Genomic DNA, 19,129 nt, shown 5'->3' with positions numbered 1-19,129 from the left:
TCTTTTTTTTTTTTTTTTTTTGGTTGGTTGTGGGGCTTGAACTCTGAGCTCTTCAGCTCAATGTGAGCGCTCTACCGCTTGAGCCACAGCACCACTTCTGGTTTTCAAGTGGTTTATTGGAGATCAGAATCTCATGGACTTTCCTGCCCTGGCTGGCTTTGAACTGCAATCCTCAGATCTCAACCTCTTGAGTAGCTAGGATTACAGGCTATGCAAAGGTTCTTATCCTTAAGAATACCTTTTGCAACCCAAATACCAATGACTCACACCTGCCCTAGTTTAGGAGGGTGAGCTCTGAGGATTGGAGTTCAAAGTCATCCTGGAGAAGGAAGGTCCATAAGACTTTTTTTCCTTATAAGACTCTTATCTCCTGCTAATCACCAAAAAAAATCTAGAAGTGGAGCTCTGGCTTGAGTGTTAGAGCACTAGCCTTTAGCACAAAAGCTAGAGGACCGTGCCCAGGTTTTGAGTACAAGCTCTATGTTCAACACACACACATATACACACACACAAAGAGAGAGAGAGAAAAAGAGAAAGAGAAGGAGGGAGAGGGAGAGGCAGACAGACAGACAGACAGACAGACAGACAGACAGACAGAAAAGCCTTGAGTGAAAAACTAAGGGACTGTACCCAGGCCCTGAATTCAAATCCCAGTACTGGCACCAAAAAAAAATTTTTTTTTGGTTACTTGGCTACTCCTTTGTTAAAAGTCCAGCACTTGGCCACAATTTTCTTGAAATATTGATAAAAGACAAAATCAAAGAAACTATCAGTTCATAATCATTTTTCCAAATAGATGCTTGCATTTTTCTTTTTACTAGTTCCTTGTAATAAACCTGTAGTTTCCTAGGTAATTGAGTTCAATTACTAGTAACTTTTTAAAGAGTAAACTAGTAGACCAGACAACTATAAGTACAAAATTCATTATCATGTTCCCCACCAAAGAAACAATACTTTGTAATAAAGAATTTGGCTGAGGGCTGGGAAAGTGGCTCAGTGGTAGAGTGCTTGCCTTGCATGCATGAGTCCCTGGATTCAATTCCTCAGCACCACATAAGCAAAAAGAAAAAAGCTGGAAGTGGCGCTGTGGTTCAAGTGATAGAGCACTAGCCTTGAGCTGAAGAGCTGAGGGACAGTCCCCAGGCCCAGAGTTCAAGCCCCATAACTGGCAAAAAAAAAAAAAGAAGAAGAAGAAAACTTTTACCATTCCTGGGCATCTACCTTGAACATCATGAAACCGGATATGATAAAGATACCTTCACACACATGTTCATTGCCACACTATTCACAACAGCCAAGATATGAAAACAGCCCACATGCCCCACAATAGATGAGTGGATCCAAAAAAATGTGAACCTATACACAATGGATTTATACACATCCTTTAGAAAGAAGAAAATACTGTCCTTTGCAGGGAAATGGATGGAACAAGAACAAATCATGTTAAGTGAGGTAAAATAAGCTAAGGGTGCATGTCCTCTCTAACATGCACAAATCAGATCTAAAATACACTGGGCTATGATAAATTATACAGGATTCTAGATATTCACACACAGTGAGATTAAAAGAGGTGATTCTTAAGAGAGAAACACAAAAGTGCAATATCTACAAGCCTCGTTGTATTAACATAAAATACTATATAAATAAATATATATATATACATATATATATATATATGTCAAAATGGACTCCAAGATATGGAAATGAGACCTTTTTTCTATATTTTTAGTTTTTGATAATTCTGTCTTCTTTTCCTCATTTATAGTGTATTCACATGTATATCTCCAGGATAGTTGGAGGGAAGATACAGAAGTCAAGGGAAAAGGGTGAAAACTGCAGCAGTGGAGCTCACTAGACAATGGTGAAAGTGAACTATACAATTCATAGGTGGAGATGGGAAGGAGGGACGGGGAGAGAATGAGGGAACAGAAGACACTGTACAAAGAGGAATGTACTCATTACCTGACATGTAATTGTACATCATGTCTATAATAACAATAACAAATAATTTTTTTAAAAAGAAGGAAACAGTCAGTCAGAAGATAATCCCACAATCAAAATGCAAGTGTGATGTATAGGGAAAATTAGGATGTTATGGGAACAAAGAATAGTAAACCTACCACAGTGTGAGAACTTAGGAAAGCCTTTCTCTAAAATATGCTTAAAATTGACACCTAATCTTTTTATAGGGTAAGGGTGGTACAAAGATGGAGGGAGGAAAAGTGAACAAGTGCAGTCATGCCATTCAGTATACATATGTGAAAAATAACCTGAGCAACCTGTGGTCAGGGACTGGAGAAGAAAACTGGGGGAAAGCAAAGGAAGGTGTCATGTTGTCCAAAAAAGAGTTACAGGGGCTGGAAAGGTGGCTCAGCCATAGAGTGCTTGCTAGCATGCATGAGACCCTGGGTTCAATTCCTCAGCACCACATAAACAGAGAAAGCTGGAAGTGGTGCTGTGGCTTAAGTGGTAGAGTGCTCACCTTGAGCTGAAGAGCTGAGGGACAGTGCTCAGGCCCAGAGTTCAGGTCCCACAACCCACCAAAAAACAAAAAAGAATTGTATTCTTACCTGACTTATGAAAGGGCAACCCCTCTGTACAACATGTTGTTAATAATAATAATGATAAACTTATACTTCAGGTCTCAATAGAGACCTGAAAGATGATGCAGACTAAAAAAATAAAATTAATGAAAAAGAAGACTTGATTGTGCGTGGGGATGGGAGGGAAAAACTGGGAGAAAGTAAAAGGGCAGCGGGGCGCCAGTGGCTCATGCATGTAATCATAGCTACTCAGGTGGCTGAGCTCTGAGGATTGCAGTTCAAAACCAGCCCGAGCAGGAAAGTCTGTGAGACTCTTATCTCCAATAAAACCACTAGAAAACCAGAAGTGGTGCTGTGGCTCAAGTGGTAGAGTGCTCACTTTGAGCTTAAGAGTGCAGTGACAGCATTCAGACCCAGAATTCAAGCCCCATGACCAACCATAAAAAAAAGAAAGAAAGTAAAGGGGTGATATTGTCCAAAAAGAAATGCATTCTTTACCTGACTTATATAATGTAAACCCTTTTGTATATTACCTTTATAATAACAACAAAAAATTTTGAAGAGGGCTGGGAAGTTGGCTCAGTGGAAGAGTGCTTACCTTGCATGCATGAGGACCTGGGTTTGATTCCTCAGCATCACATAAGCAGAAAAAGCTGGAAGTGGCACTGTGTGTCAAGTGGTAGAGTGCTAGCCTTGAGCATAAGAGCTGAGGGATAATGCTCACGCCCAGAGTTCAGACCCCACAACAGACAAAATAAATAAATAAATAAATAAATAAAACTCCTTTAACCTTTAACTGTGTCTAGGTGGATTTTCTTGTTCACCAGTTAATTCACCTCAATATGATAGAGTACTAACTTTGAGCAAAAGAGCTCAGGGACAGTTCGCAGGCCCCGGGTTAAAGCCCCATGGCCAACAACAACAAAACAATCAGGCTACAAAAGGAAGAGAACAAATGGGCCAAGATTTTAATTCCAGGGGTTCAACTTCCATTTGTATAGTTAAGTTGGTACAGTGGCTTGTTATTCATTACTTTAATGAGGAGGAAAACATTTCCAAATTCCCTTCAGTGGATTCCAAATTAGAGTTGGTAAAAATTTGAAATAAGAAAGTCAATGTGGTGAGGCTGGGAAGGTGGCTCAGTGGTAGAGTGCTTGCCTTGCATGCATGAGGCCCTGGGTTCTATTCCTCAGTCCACATAAGCAGAAAAAGCCATAAGTGGTGCTGTGGCTCAAGTGGTAGAGCACTATCCTTGAGCTAAAGAGCTGAGGGACAATGCCCAGGCCCAGAGTTCAGGCCCCAAGACCAACCAAAAAAACTAAAACTAAAACAAAACAAAACAAAAGAAAAAACACAGAAAGAAAGTCAATGTGGTTACACATAGAAAAAGACAGAGGACCAGTAGCTTCCAATTCATTCTCATTCCCATATACTTCAAAAGTGACCAGGGAGGGGTGGGAGGTTGGCTCAGCACTGTGGCTCAAGTGATAGAGCAGTAGCCTTGAGCTAAAAAGCTGACGGACAGTGCCAGGGCCCAGAGTTCAGCCCTCATGACCAACAACAACAAAAAAGTGACCAGGGACTAATACCTTGGTAATCAAAATAACCTATTTTTCCTTATAATTTGCTTTCCTCACGTTTTTTGTCATAATGAAGGAAATTTACCACAAGGTTGGCTAAGACACAGAGAGTGAAAGTTTTATTTACTTCACTCGAACTGATAAATGCCACCAGAGGTAGGCTGTGATAAATTATGTATGTACAGGGCAATACTTATTGCAAATATCTATAGAAATCTATAGAAAGAAATTCACTGTACCTATTATCTTAGTATGAGGCAGCATGTTAGTTTCATAATCTGAAGAAATACATTAAAAAAACACTATGAGCTGGGTGCTGGGGGCTCATGCCTGTAATCCTAGCTACTCAGGAGGCTGAGATCTGAGGATCACGGTTCAAAGCCAGCCCAGGCAGGAAAGTCCATGAAACTCTTATCTCCAATAAACCACCAGAAAACCGGAAGTGGCACTATAGCTCAAGTGGTAGAGCACTAGCCTTGAGCTGAAAAGATGAGGGCCAGCACCTAGGCCCAGAGTTCAAGACCCAAGACCGAAAACAAACAAACAAACAAAAAAAAACAAACCACTATGGACCTGGGTCTGGTGGCTTATGACTGTAATACTGCCTACTCAGGAAGATAAGAACAGAAGATTGTGGTTTGAAGCCAGCCCATGCAGAGAGTCTGCAAGACTCCATCTCCAAAATAACCAGCAAAAAGCTAGACTGGAAGTGTAGTTCAAGTGGTAAAATGACATCTGGACAAGCAAGTGAACATAATGTCCTGAGTTCAAACACAAGTTATTGGCAAAAAAAAAAAAAAAAAAAAAACACTATGAACAAACTAAAATTCTAATAAAGGCTCAAATAATCATCATCAAGGGTTTTTGGTTTTGTTTTTGTTTTTGTTTTGTCAGTCATGGGGCTTGAACTCTGGGCCTGGGTGCTGTCCCTGTGCTCTTCAACTCAAGGCAAGCACTCTACCTCTTGAGCCACAGCACCACTTCAGTGTTCTAGTGGTTTATCGGAGATCAGAGTTTCACGGACTTTTCTGCCTAGGCTGGCTTTGAACCGTGATCCTCAGATCTCAGCCTCCTGAATAGCTAGGAATACAGGCTTGAGCCACCGGTTCCCGGCAAGAAGGTTTTAAAAAAGTAAAGAAGATTAAAAAACAAAGGAGAGAAAAGAAAGTTAAAATTCCAGAATCCTAAAATCAAAACCTTCATTTAAAATAGTTTTAAATATACAAATTAAAAGTAAGCCTGGTGCTAGTGGCTCATACCTATAATCTTACCAGCCTCCACCCACTGAGCTATATCACTCATCCCCACTTTAATCATGTTCCACAAAAAGCTTGCATTATGTCTAAAAAAAAAAACTTAGCTACTCAGGAGGTTGAAATCTACAGAACATGTGGAGGCTGGGCAAGAAAGTCTGTGAAACTCATATCCAATTAACCAGTGAAAAGACAGAAGTAGAGCTGTGGCTCAAGTGGCAGAGCACTAGTCTTGAGCAAAAAGGTTCAGAGACAGCACATGGGCCCCGAGTTCAAGCCACAAGACCAGCAAAAATAACCATGGATTTTAAAAAAGGGGGACTGGGAAGGTGGCTCAGTGGTAGAGTGCTTGCCTTTCATGCATAAGGCCCTGGGTTTGATTCCTAAGCTGTACATAAGCAAAAAAAGCCAGAAGTGGCACTGTGGCTCAAGTGGTAGAGTGCTAGCCTTGAACTGAAGAGCTGAGGGACAGTGCCCAGGCCTACAGTTCACATCACCCCGACTGACAAAAAACAAAAACAAAAACAAAAAACCAACCAACAAACAAACAAACAAAAAAAATGGGCACTGAGAGCTCACGTCTATAATCTTAGCTACTCTGGAGATGGAGATCTGAGGATCACAGTTCAAAGCCAGCCCAAGCAGGAAAGTCCATGAGACTTATCTCCAATAAACCACCAGAAAACTGGAAGCAGTGCTGTGGCTCAAGTCAGAGACCTTGCTTTGAGCTGAAGAGCTGAAGGACAGCGCCCAGGCCTAGAATTCCAGTCTCATGGCCACACACACACACACACACACACACACACACACACACACACACACACAAAGGGAAGTTGAAATTGAAAAGAAAAACTGTCAAAATCATTCAGACTGTGTTCTTTATCTATTTACAGACAATGTGACTGATTGCTTGTGTACAAAATTTCTGGAAATCTACAAAAGAAGAAAAAGAAAAAACATCTCAAACTTATCATTTAGACAAGAGCTCAAGATATCAAATAAAGGCCTGGGAAGGTGGCTCAGTGGTAGAGTGCTTGCCTTGCATGCCTGAGGCCCTGGGTTCAATTCCTCAGCACCACATAAGCAAAAAGAAAAAAGCTGCAAGTGGCTCTGTGGCTCAAGTGGTAGAGTGCTAGCCTTGAGCTGAAGAGCTGAGGGACAACAGGCCCAGAGCTCAGGCCCCAGGACCGGAGCCTCCCCCCCGCAAAAAAAAGATATAAGGTAAATACGCAATAAATAATATAGTAGGTTTAGGAAGGTGGCTCAATAGTTGAGTGCTTACCTTGCATGCATGAGGCCCTGGGTTCAATTCCTCAGCACCACATAAGCAGAAAAAGCCAGAACTGTCACTGTGGCTCCAGTGGTAGATTGCTATTCTTGAACTGAAGAGCTGAGGGACAGTGCCTATGCCCAGCCTTCAGGCCCCATGACCAACAAAATAAATAAACAAATAAATAATATAGTATTATAACACAATAAGTATCTACTTACAATATTTTTATACAGTAACAAATTACACATGCACACTAAAATCAAAACAATAATCACTCCAAAAAATGAAATATTTCTTCGTAAGTCTAACAAGCATGTATGGGACTTGTAAGCTGAAAACTATGCAATGTCAATAAAAGAAATGAAAGAAAAAATAAATTAATGGACAAACTGAGTTTATGGTTTAAAGACTAAAGCTAATAAATATTAAAAATTTTCTCAAATACATATGTTTCATTTGTATCAGGATTCCAGCAAGATTTGTTTGTATATCTGGACAAACATATCCTAAAATTTATATGGAAAAACAAAGAAACAAGAATAGTGACGCATACTTGTAACCCTAGCATTTGAGCTGCTGAGACAGGAAGGTTGTAACCTCAAGGATAGCTTGGGCTAGCTACATAGAGACACTGTCTCACCTTTTGGCCTCCACACACACATACAAAGAAGAATATTCCAAACTTTTTCTGTGTGTGTGTTTGACCATGCTGGGGCTTGAACTCAGGGCCTACGTGCTGTCCCTGACATTTTTTGCTCAAGGCTAGTGTCTACCATACCTCCACTGCCAGTTGTTCTGCAACTGCTTATGAATCTATACTGAATGCATATATAAACCACACATGGCTTCTTGTGAACTTCCAAGAGACAAGGAAAATCATAGTGAGTGTTAGTAGAAATAGACTTAGTTGCTTGCATTTTTCTTTTCTTTTCTTTTCTTTCTTTTTTTTTTTTGAGACAAGGTATCCATTTGCAGCCTGGTTGGCCTTGAACTCATGATCCTCTTGCATCAAGCTTCCAGAGTTTTGTGATTACAAATATGGGTCACCATGTCCAGCTCTAAAGCTATTTGTTACAAAAAAAAAAAAAAAGAAGGGACAAAGTGTTACTTATATAGATGTGTTTGTGAAATTCAAACCTGCCACATTCATGTGAATTTTCACTTGAAGAACTTGCATAGATTTGCTGAGTTTTTTCTTTTTTTAGTAACACTATGGCTTAAGAGAGAAAGCAGATAATAACCCAATTCTATCTCTTCCATCTTTTGAGCTGTAGAGTGAGAAAGACTCCCACATGGGGCACTGGGAAGGTGGCTCAATGGTAGAGCGCTTGCCTTGCATGCATGAGGCCCTGGGTTCGATTCTTCAGCACCACATAAGCAGAAAAAGCTGGAAGTGGGACTGAGGCTCAAGTGTTAGAGCCCTGGTCTACAGCTGAAGAGCTGGGGGACAGTGCCCAGGCCCAGAGTTCAGGCCACACAACCAACAACAACAACAAAAATAAGATTCCTACATGAACAGAGTAAATATAGTATTGATAAGAAACACAGAATAAGCCAGGGGCTGGTTGCTCACTCCTGTAATCCTAGCTATTCAGCAGGCTGAGATCTGAGGATCACTGTTAAAAGCCAGCCCTGGCAGGAAAGTCCATGAGACTCTTTTTTTTAAAATTTTTTTTTTATTTTTGGGTCCGGTCATGGGCCTGAACTCTGGGCCTGGACACTGCCCTCAGCTCTTCAGCTCAAGGCTACCGCTCTACCACTTGAGCCACAGCGCCACTTCTGGCTTTTTACTTTTTGCTTATGTGGTGCTGAGGAATCGAACCCAGAGCCTCATGCATGCAAGGCAAGTGCTCTACCACTGAGCCATCTTCCCAGCCCTCCATGAGACTCTTCTCTCCAATAAACCACCAGAAAACTGGAAGTGGTGTTGTGGCTCAAGCGGTAGAGTGCTCACCTTGAGCTGAAATGTGCAGGGACAGAGCTCAAGCCCAGAGATCAAACTCCATAACTGACCAAAAAACCCCACCAAACTAACAAAAACAAAAACTCAGAATAGTAAAGTATTTCTCCTTCCTTCTAAACAAATACATCTTCTTAGCCATTCTCATTACTCATCTCTAGAACTTGTCATTCACTAATACATCATCTTCACACGGATGAAGTACTACTAGTTAGTGAAATTTGATTTTTATAAAAGTTTGTTATTATTATTATTATTATTATTTGTCGGTCATGGGGCTTGAACTCTGGGTTTGGGCCCTGTCCCTGCACACTTGGGCTCAAGGTGAGCACTCTACCATTTGAGCCACAGCACCACTAATGGTTTTCTAGTGGTTTATTGGAGGTAAGAGTCTCACGGACTTTCCTGTCTGGACTGGCTTTGAACCATAATCCTCAGATCTCAGCCTTCTGAGTAGCTAGGATTATACGCATGAGCCACGGGCCACCAGCTAAGTTTGTTGTTATTATAAAGGTAATGTGCAGAGGGGCTGGCAAGGTGGTTCAGTGGTAGAGTGCTTGCTTTGCATGCATGAGGCCCTGGGTTTGATTCCTCAGCACCACATAAACAGAAAAAACTGGAAGTGACTCAAATCATAAAGTGCTAGCCTTGAGCTGAACAGCTTAGGCACAGGAGACAGGCCCAGAGTTTAAACCCCACAACCACCCCCCCCTTGCTCAAAGCTGGTGCTCTACCATTTGAGGAATGCCTCTAATCCAGCATTTTGCTGGTTAACAGGAGATGGAGTCTTTAGGTTTTTTTCTGAATGGATTGGGTTAAAATGTTGAGCAACCTTTGTCCAATGAAGCTTGATTCAAATTTTTTTTTGAGTTTTAGCAAGGATTTTAGCATAACAGGATTAACAGGGGGAAAAAAACAGAAAAAGAACCATTTCCTGCTCTCTATGCAGGACATGGGAATTAAAGCCTAGTTTGATTCTTGAAATGCAAATAGAAAATTTCTGAAAACTATTAAATATTTCTACATATACTGGTTAAAATCAAGGATAAATGTCTAAGTGTTTATTTCAAATTGAATTCAATATCTAATGATACATTTTCAAAGCATATTATATCATATTGGTTTTTTTTTTTTTTTGCCGGTTGTGGGCTTGAATTCTGGGCCTGGGCGCTGTCCCCCAGCTCTTCAGCTCAAGGCTATTGCTCTACCACTTGAGCCACAGTCCCCCTTCAAGCTTTTTCTGCTTATGTGGTGCTAAGGAATCAAACTCAGGGCTTATGCATGCAAGGCAAGCACTCTACCACTGAGCCACTTTCCCAGCCCCATATAGTATTTTTTAGTTAACCTTAATTTTAGTTTATCTCATGCAAGTTAAAAGTTCTACCATATGATTAGAGAAAACAAAATATACACTAACCACCTTGCTGTGTAGTATTTAACAGATATATTTTTCTTTTTAATTAACTACATGTGTTTTAAAGCTGGACATCTATGGATTACAGCTGTAATCCTAGCTACGTAGGAGACTGAGATCAAGAGGATTGAAATTCAAAGCCAGCTTGATTAGAAAAGTCCATGAGACTTCATGTCTAAAATAACCAGCTAAAAACATGTGCTGGACATACGGTTCAAGTAATAGAGCTCAGCCAAGCCAACCAAGCAAGTACAAGGTCCTCAATTCAAACACACAATACTGCTGGGAAGGTGGCTCAGTGTAAAGTGCTTGCCTTGCATGCTTGAGGCCCTGGGTTTGATTCCTCAGCACTCATAAGCAAAAAAAAAAAAAGCCGGAAGTGGCACTGTGGCTCAAGTTGTAGAGCACTAGCCTTGAGCTGAAGAGCTGAGGGACAGCGCCCAGGCTCAGAGTTCAGGCCCATGACAGGACCCAAAAAAACAAAAAACAACCCCCCGCCCACACACAATACAAAGAAATACATATAAAGAGGGAAAAAAAGTGAGTGAGAACATACAAGAAAGAACATTAGCTGGGCACCAGTGGCTCACACTTGTAATGCTAGCTACTCAGGAGGCTGAGATCTGAGCATCACAGTTCAAAGCCATCGTGGGCAGGAAAGTCCATGAGACTCTTATCTACAATAAACCACTAGAAAACTGGAAGTGGTGCTATGGCTCAAGTGGTAGAGTGCTCACCTTGAGCTGAAGAGAGCAGAGACAGCATCCAAGTCCAGAGTTCAAGCCCCACAACTGACCAAAAAAAAAAAAATAGGTGCCATTGGGACAGTAGCATGTAGTCTAGGCAGCACTCATTGGAGACATCACAGGTCACCCATCAATCTCTGTTCTTGCATAGCTTCTTTTCTAATTGGCTGAGCATTCAGACTCATTAAGACTTCTCTTATCCCATGAATCTGAAGACAATATTCTTCAGCCCATTGGCAGACCAGCTTAGAAAGCATATCTAGTCACTGTCTCACAAGCTTGCTTTTTATTTATTTTAAATAAGTTTTTATTGTGAAAATACTGTACAGAGGGGTTACAATCACATGAGCAAGGTAATGAGTACATTTTTTTTTGTCGGTCCAGGGGCTTGAATTCTGGGCTTGGGCGCTGTCCTTGTACTCTTCAGCTCAAGGCAAGCTCTCTACGGCTTGAGCCACAGCGCCACTTCTGCTTTTCTAGTGGTTTATTGGAGATAAGAGTCTCACGAACTTTCCTTCTCCAGCTGGCTTTGAACCTCAACCCTCAGATCTCAGCCTGATGAGTAGCTAGATTAAAGGACTGAGCCATCAGTGCCAGGCATGAGTACACTTCTTATCAAGCATTGTTGGCTCCTCCTTTGTCTTTTCCCCTGCCATCCTTTCAGTCCCATCTCCACAACAACATCCCTCCCTGTCCCCCTATTTTTTATTTATTTTTTTGTTGTTTTTAACCTACTGGTCAAAGCTCTCATTGTTTTTTTGGGGGGGGGTAACTGGTCCTGGGGCTTAAATTTTGGGCCTGGGCATCCCTTTACTATTTTTGCTCAAGGCTAGTGCTCTACCACTTTAGCCACAGCTCCACTTCCTACATGTCGCTGGTTAATTGGAGATAAAGAGTCTCACAAGATTTCCTGCTCTGGGTACCTTCCAATGGAGATTTCCAACACTCAGTCTGCTGAGAAGCTAGCATTATAGGCACCCAGGTTCTGATTGCTTTTTGATATTCACGATGGAAAACTTACACTGACTTTATCACGCCTCTGACTGAATTGGATCTTTGATTACTATTCTTACAAAAGTTTATTGTTATAATTATTATTATAAAGGTGAAGTACAGAGGAAGTACAGTTACATTAAGTTAGGAAAAGAGTACTTTTTTTTTGTCCATTGTGGAGCTTGAACTCTGGGGTTTGGTGTTGTCAGCTCTTCAGCTCAAGGCTTGCACTCTACCACTTAAGCCACAGTGCCACTTCCAATTTTTTCTGCTTATGTGGTGCTGAGAAATTGAGCCCAGGGCCTCGTACATGCGAGGCAAGCACTCTACAACTGAGCCACCTTCCCGGCCCCCAAGAGTATATTTCTTTTGGACAATGTCACCTCTTCCCTTTCTCTCTTTTTCCATCCTGTCCTCACCCACAGGTTATATAGTTCACTTTTTAACATAGTGAATACCACTGTTGCATTTGTTCACTAATGTTCTTTATTTTCATTATATTTCCCTATATTTTTGCTAATTCTCACTATGTTTACATCAGATTTAAAACATCACATGAAATGTCTATAAGTATTATAATATATATAATAATTATATATTATATAGAGAGAATATATATATAATTATAAAACCACAAAGTGTAAGGTATGTTAGTACTATTGTGTATTAAAATGAATAATTATATTAAAATATAAAGGAAGGGATTGTCATTGTTAATTTTGGGGGAGTACAGGACTGGGGTTTGAACTCAGTGCATGTACTGGGTCAGTGTTCTACCACTGGAGCCAATACAATGCAAAAGATTTCCATTAAAATGAATGTATTTGTCCTAAAAAAAAAATCAGTGCTAGCCGGGCGCTGGTGGCTCACACCTGTAATCCTAGCTGCTCAGGAGGTTGAGATCTGAGGATCGAGGTTCAAAGCCAGCCCGAGCAGGAAAGACTGTGAGACTCCTATCTCCAATAAAACCACCAGAAAACCGGAAGTGGCGCTGTAGCTCAAGTGGTAGAGCGCTCGCCTTGAGCTGAAGAGCTGAGGGACAGCGCCCAGGCCCCGAGTTCAAGCCCCACGACCGAAAAAAAAAAATCAGTGCTTTTAAAGGGTTAACTTCTTAGTACATGAAAAGTTCATAAAGTAAAGATAAAATATCCTCATGCATGTGTCTTTGTTCCTGAGAATTAAACCCAGAGCTCTATCACTGAGCTATATTAACCCTCTATATTCTATTTTATTTTTTTGGTCAGTCGTGGAGCTTGAACTCTGGGCCTGGGCACTGTCCCTCAGCTCTTCAGCTCAAGGCTAGAGCTCTACCACTTGCAGTGCCACTTCAAATTTTCTGGTGGTTTATTTGAGGTAAGAGTTTCACGGACTTGCCAGCCTGGGCTGGCTTTGGACCACGATCCTCAGATCTCAGCCTCCTGAGTAGCTAGGATTACAGGCGTGAATCCGGGCAACCCTCTATATTGTTTAATACAGGGTCACATGTATTTGCCTAGGCTGGCTTCCAATTCCTGATCCTTCTACCTTCACCTCTATGATAGCTGGGATTATAGGCAAGCACTCTGACCCTCTATGCCTTATCTTTCCATCAAGGTTTATCACCTGCTTCTTCTCATCCATTTAAATATTTGTTAGAAAAAGTGATTATCTGCCAAGTATAGGCAAAGAATAAGATGATGCTTACTTCTAAGTAGTTTACAACTACCAAGAAAGATTGTAAGTATGCACCACTGGAAGATGAAGCAGAGCCTTTCCAGATGTGATTTTTGACCTGAGTCATTTCAGAAAGAGTTAGACAGAATGATCGGGTGGTGGAAAACAAGCTAGGGAATGCAGAGGTATACAGGGAAATTATTAGGAAATTTGCTGCATCCTTTACTGATTGCAAGCTCATTGTGCCTGCAGCCATGTAGCCTCTCTACCCTATCTAGAAGCTGTGTAGCATCACCAAAAGGAATGGCTGGGAGAAGGAAGGACTGGAAGGTTGCCTGGGCCTCTAGATTCCACGTAAGACCTTGGACAGGATGCTTAATTTTTAATGGATCTGTTTTCTCATCTGTATAATGGGATGAATAACATCCAGATTACAGGGGAAAAAGTAGGCTATGCTCCAGCGTAACCACACTAAGGTTTTCCACTCTCTCCAGCTGGTTTGGAAGTCAGCTTTCTCCTATGGGGAAGGAGCACGGCTCTTAGTTAAGAAAAACTCTGGAAGTGGCTGTGATGCACCCAACCTTCCCCCAAATCCATTCCCTTCCTTCTCTCCCTCCCCCTGTCCCCCATTCAGATTCAGAACTGCTGCCCCCAGGGATCCTGGCTTCCCCCAAATCCATTCCCTTCCTTCTCCCCCTCCTCCCTCCCCCATTCAGATTCAGAACTGCTGTCCCCAGGGATCCTGGCTTTTGTTCTCTGGAGGTTTAAACTCTGACCTGTTTTTGCCCTGGTTCATTGTTGAAAAGTTATCACCTGCTGTCTGCAGAATATTACAAATCGAAACTGCCAAAATTTATTGGCAGGAAATGCTAAATATCATGCTTTGTTCAATATTTACATATCAATGCTTTTACTCTTTTTTCTTTAATTTCCTGATGATCCCCTCCTCCATCATAATAACCACTCCCTTTTCACTTGTTGGTATTGTCATTTAGTAACAAAAAGTTCTATTTATGTTCTTATATATTCTTTTAATATTGATTACAATTTATCAACTTATCTGTCTATATGTGATTTTTTTTTGTTTATTTTTGAGACACAGTCTCATTATTACAGGCTGGCCTTCAAAACTATCCTCCTGCCTCAGCCTTCCCATTGCTGTGTAGGAGCTCCCATCCAAGTGATTGTAAATTCTTACAATCTGTTATAATATCCTCTGCAACTTGTTTTTCAAGCTTGAATATTCATAAGAGCCATCTGGGAATTTGTTAACATGAAGATTATGATTTAGTAAGCCTGGACTTTTAACAAATGCTCAGGTGAAAAGCTAATGTGGGCTATGACCACAGGACCATCCAGTTGAGAACAAAGGACATGCTGAGAAGCATGATATATATATATAGATAGATAGATAGATATAAATATATATATTTTTATATATTATATATAATATATATTTATATATATAAATATACACATATTTTATATATTATACATATATTATATTTATACTATATATAATATATAATATATATGCTATATTATATTATATTATATATATAATATATAATATATATAATATATAATATTATATATATAATTATATATTATATATATAATATAATATACATAATATTTATATTATATATAATATATATTATATAATTATATATATAATATAATATTAGTATATATTATATATATAAAATATAGTATTATATATAATATTATATATATAATATATAGTATTATATTTAATATTATATATATTATATATATAATATATAGTATATGTATAATATATAGTATATATATATTATATATAGTATATATAATATATATTATATATAGTATATATATTATAAATATAATATATGTATAATATATAATATATAAAATATGTGTATATTTATACATGTTTATATATAATATAATATATAGTATATATAATATAATATATATACTATATATACTATATAATATATATATTATATTATATATAATATATAATATAATATAATATATTATATATATTATATATTATATATATAATATAATATATAATATATATATTTTAAATATAATATATGTATAATATATATAATATATTATATATATATATATATATATATATATATATATATATATAAACCAGATAGACCTGTATTTGCCATTTTGTATTAGACCTGCTTGAAGAATGCAGCTGCTATTCTACCTGCCCTCGAGCCCCAGACACTCCCATCTGGAGCTGAAGTTAACACATTCCAGACCCCTACCCGGGCTTGGGATCAGAGATAGGTGCTGTAACCCTGTGTTGGGGGCCTCTCGCTGCACTCGGAATTAGTGCACAGAGGGGTCCGTGCTCGAGCTCGTCAATAAATGACTCATTGCCGCTTGCATTCATCTTTGGTCCCTGGTGGTCTTTTCGGGCTCTCCAAGTCTCTGGGTATTGCATTTGGTGCATTGGCCCAGAAGCCCCTTTACAGGCCACCCAGATACCTTGATCATTGAGTTGCTAGAAACGTCTGGTAAGTTTTGAGGCATTGCCGATTTATACTGGTTATAACTGAAAGATTAAAAATTAGAGTTATATTTTACAATTGCTAACTGCTGATTTTGCTTTTGTAAACTTGCTCGCCCTAGCACTAACCCCCCATTTTCTGGAAATAAGGAATTGAGTAAAGAGTCTTGGAGCCCAGATACCGGCCCCGGGACAAGGTCTGTGGTCATAAATAAAGAGTAAACAAGTAAATTCCCCAAGTGGCCAAATGGGACCCAAGAATGGGACCCAAGAATGGGACTCAAGAATGGGACCCAAGATAAGGACCCAAGATAAGGACCACCTGGCAAGTTCAGTAAACTAGGCCAAATGTTAATCAATCACAAGCCTGTAACTATGTAAACTCCCCTCCAGGGTGACCACTCCCCCTAGACTTGGCCTGAGTCACCTGTTTTACAAAGAGTGTTATAAACTTCCCCGCATAGTAAAAATGATTGCTGGGGTACATAGTGACTTTTAAATGGGCCAATCCCCTGGACACCTGGTGTTATATGCTAATCTTGTGGTTTTTGCCTTTAAAAATACCTGTAACCTCGGTTCGGGGCTCCCTCCCTTGCCGGGGCAGAGAGACCGTTTGCGCAAACGCCAAATAAACTCCTCTTGCTTATTGCATCTCCCAGCCTGGAGTCTGAGTTTTCTGGGGCACCCTCCCGTTGACGAAAGTATCCCAGAAGTCTGGGGTCTTTCAATAACCAATTTGAGAGTTGCTTGCAAGCTTTGTATTTGTGCCAGCAGGGTCAGTGGAAGACATCCCCTGAACCCCTGAACCCTTTGGTGGGCTGCTCCCCAAGGCCTGGTGCCTAGTGCCCGGTCCTTCTCTTTCTGAGAGCCCTTCTGAACAGACTGTCTGAACTCTGGTGGCCTGCTCCCCGAGGCCTGGCACATAGTGCCCGGTCCTCTCTGTCTGAGAGCCCTTCTGTTTGCATCTGAAAGCCTGCAGGTGTGGTCTTGGGGCTGGTGAATAGCCTTGGCGGACGTGCTTTAAGGCTGCCGGCAGAGTCAGTGGGAGACGTCCCCCTGAACCCTCTGGTGGGCTGCTCCCCGAGGCCTGGTGCCTAGTGCCCGGTCCTCTCTGAGAGCCCTTCTGAACAGACTGTCGACCAGCAGTCTGACATGCTCGCTGTTCATATTTAGTGTTGTTGGTGCTTAGAACTGCTCATTGAGGGTGGCAGCCTCGCTGAGTAGTTTTTAAGACCATCCATTGTGTGTCTCTGTGTTGGTATGTTGATTTATGACTGGTTGTTAATTGTCTTAGGAGGTACTTTATGCTTATGGGACTGGTCTTTGTTGCTACTCAGGGTCGCACCCTGGTGTCTACCGAGCTTCCTGGCCTGCTTATGCAGCCTCTTTTTTGACCTTCTTTACTTGCTTGAGTCTATCTGACAAACTTGTTCACTTTGTGCAGCCCATGATTGGTCAGGCTCTAGGACTGTCACTTGGGCGGAACTAGGGGGACCTCGCTAGAGCATCAATAGGCATGGATGTCTTTGCATCTAGTGATTTGTGACACACACACGAAGGCCCCTACATCAGAGCGCCTGGAGTGACCACACCCTCGACTCCATTCTTCATCCCGTTGCTTTTTCAGACTCGCTGTCTGATACCGACCCGCAGCTCAGTGCCCTTCCTCCTTATAATTAAGTCTAAATTTTATTCCTTCATTCTGGAAACTGGGAGTGGCGACTTCACCCACCCTCTGGGGGGTGATGACTCCCACCAATCTCCTAAGCGCTCAATCTTTCAACCTTTTGGGATAATTGACCCCCCTCGTAACAGGCCCAGTCGACCCCCCGGAGATGCCGCAATCCAGTGTTTGGACATCTCCAATCCACGGCGACACTGGGTGGTGTTGGTATCTAACTTATTTCTTTTTCCCTCCTAGTCGGTGTATTTGTCTGGCTACTTTTGTTTATAGAGATGGGGCAAGGACAAAGTAAACTTACTCCTCTCAACCTCCTGCTGGTTCATTTCAAAGGGGTAAAAAAGAGGGGGTATATTCATTTAATGGGGTGCTGCGAGTCAAACCTGAGCGGTGAAACCCCTTTGAAATGCCTCCTGTGCTCCCTGGAGATCTCAGAAGAATGTAAAAGAAAAATCCTCTGGAATGAGTAGAGGAGGTTTGAATCCCCTGATAAGTGGAGTTGAGATGTCACCCCATTCACTGAGACCTGATTTTGTCTTTGTGGCCACTTGTCTGTCTTGTTTACTTCGGTGTGTTTTCTGTTCTATGTTTCCTGGGGTAGGGAAGGTCTGAGTGAGAGTGGCAGGCTCACTCAGCAGACTCTGGATTCAGCTTGCTGAGTGGGAGCAGCACAGAGTTCTGGTAGGGATGAGCTGTGGGTCCATTAGTCCCAAACTCAGCCTTTGGTTGTTGTCTTGTCTAGTTCTTTTTTAGAATTGGTACCAGTTTTAAATGTGGATCCTTGGTTTTTGTGTTTATTTGTGTTTGTGTTTTTTATTTGAACATCTCTAGGGGAATAAAAGTTCCAGCCTCTGGCTGGGCTCGGTCACAGGCCTGCTATGCCCACCCTCCCTGTGAGGCATGGAAGGTTCCTGATCTAGTTTGATTCCCTTCAAGCCTCAGGCTACATTTTCTCCTTGTGGAGGCTGCCGTCAGGGAGGGTTTTGAAGGCTGTTTGCCTGGTTTGGACTTTTTCAGCTAGTACTGACAATGTAACAATTTGTAAAGTGCTCTTGTCTAAAATTGGGTAAAAATCAGGCCAGTTTAGTTTCAGGTGATCCCTCCCACCCCCAGCCTTCCTCTGACAGAAGGGATTCAAAAGACTAATTAGTGAATTGCCTTGCTAAACAAGCAAGCTCTGGGAAAATGAAGCCCAACAAAGGTACCTAGTTTAAAAGAAATACTGTCTTAAATTTTTGTTTAAAAACTTTAAATAAAGTACGTACAACTGATTTTGATTTTTGCGTGCTTTAAGATCTGTGTGAGTGTTTTGTGTGTGTGTGTGAACATGTTTAAAGATAAGAATTGTCAGCATGCTGTAACAATTTGGTGAGTTTAAATTTAAAATATAAAAGGTTATGAGGTCTGGACGTTACCAAAATTTTTAAAGAATCTTCACATTGTTTTAAATGGCTTTTTAAAGATTCTTTAACTTGCAAATTAGAAAATCTGGTATTTTTAAAACTAATATTT

This window comes from Dipodomys spectabilis, unplaced genomic scaffold (assembly GCF_019054845.1).
Source record: "Dipodomys spectabilis isolate Male_0828 unplaced genomic scaffold, ASM1905484v1 ptg000177l, whole genome shotgun sequence".
In the NCBI taxonomy this organism is placed as follows: domain Eukaryota; kingdom Metazoa; phylum Chordata; class Mammalia; order Rodentia; family Heteromyidae; genus Dipodomys; species Dipodomys spectabilis.
The sequence above is the reverse complement of the archived record's forward strand: the minus strand, read 5'-3'. Positions refer to the sequence as shown.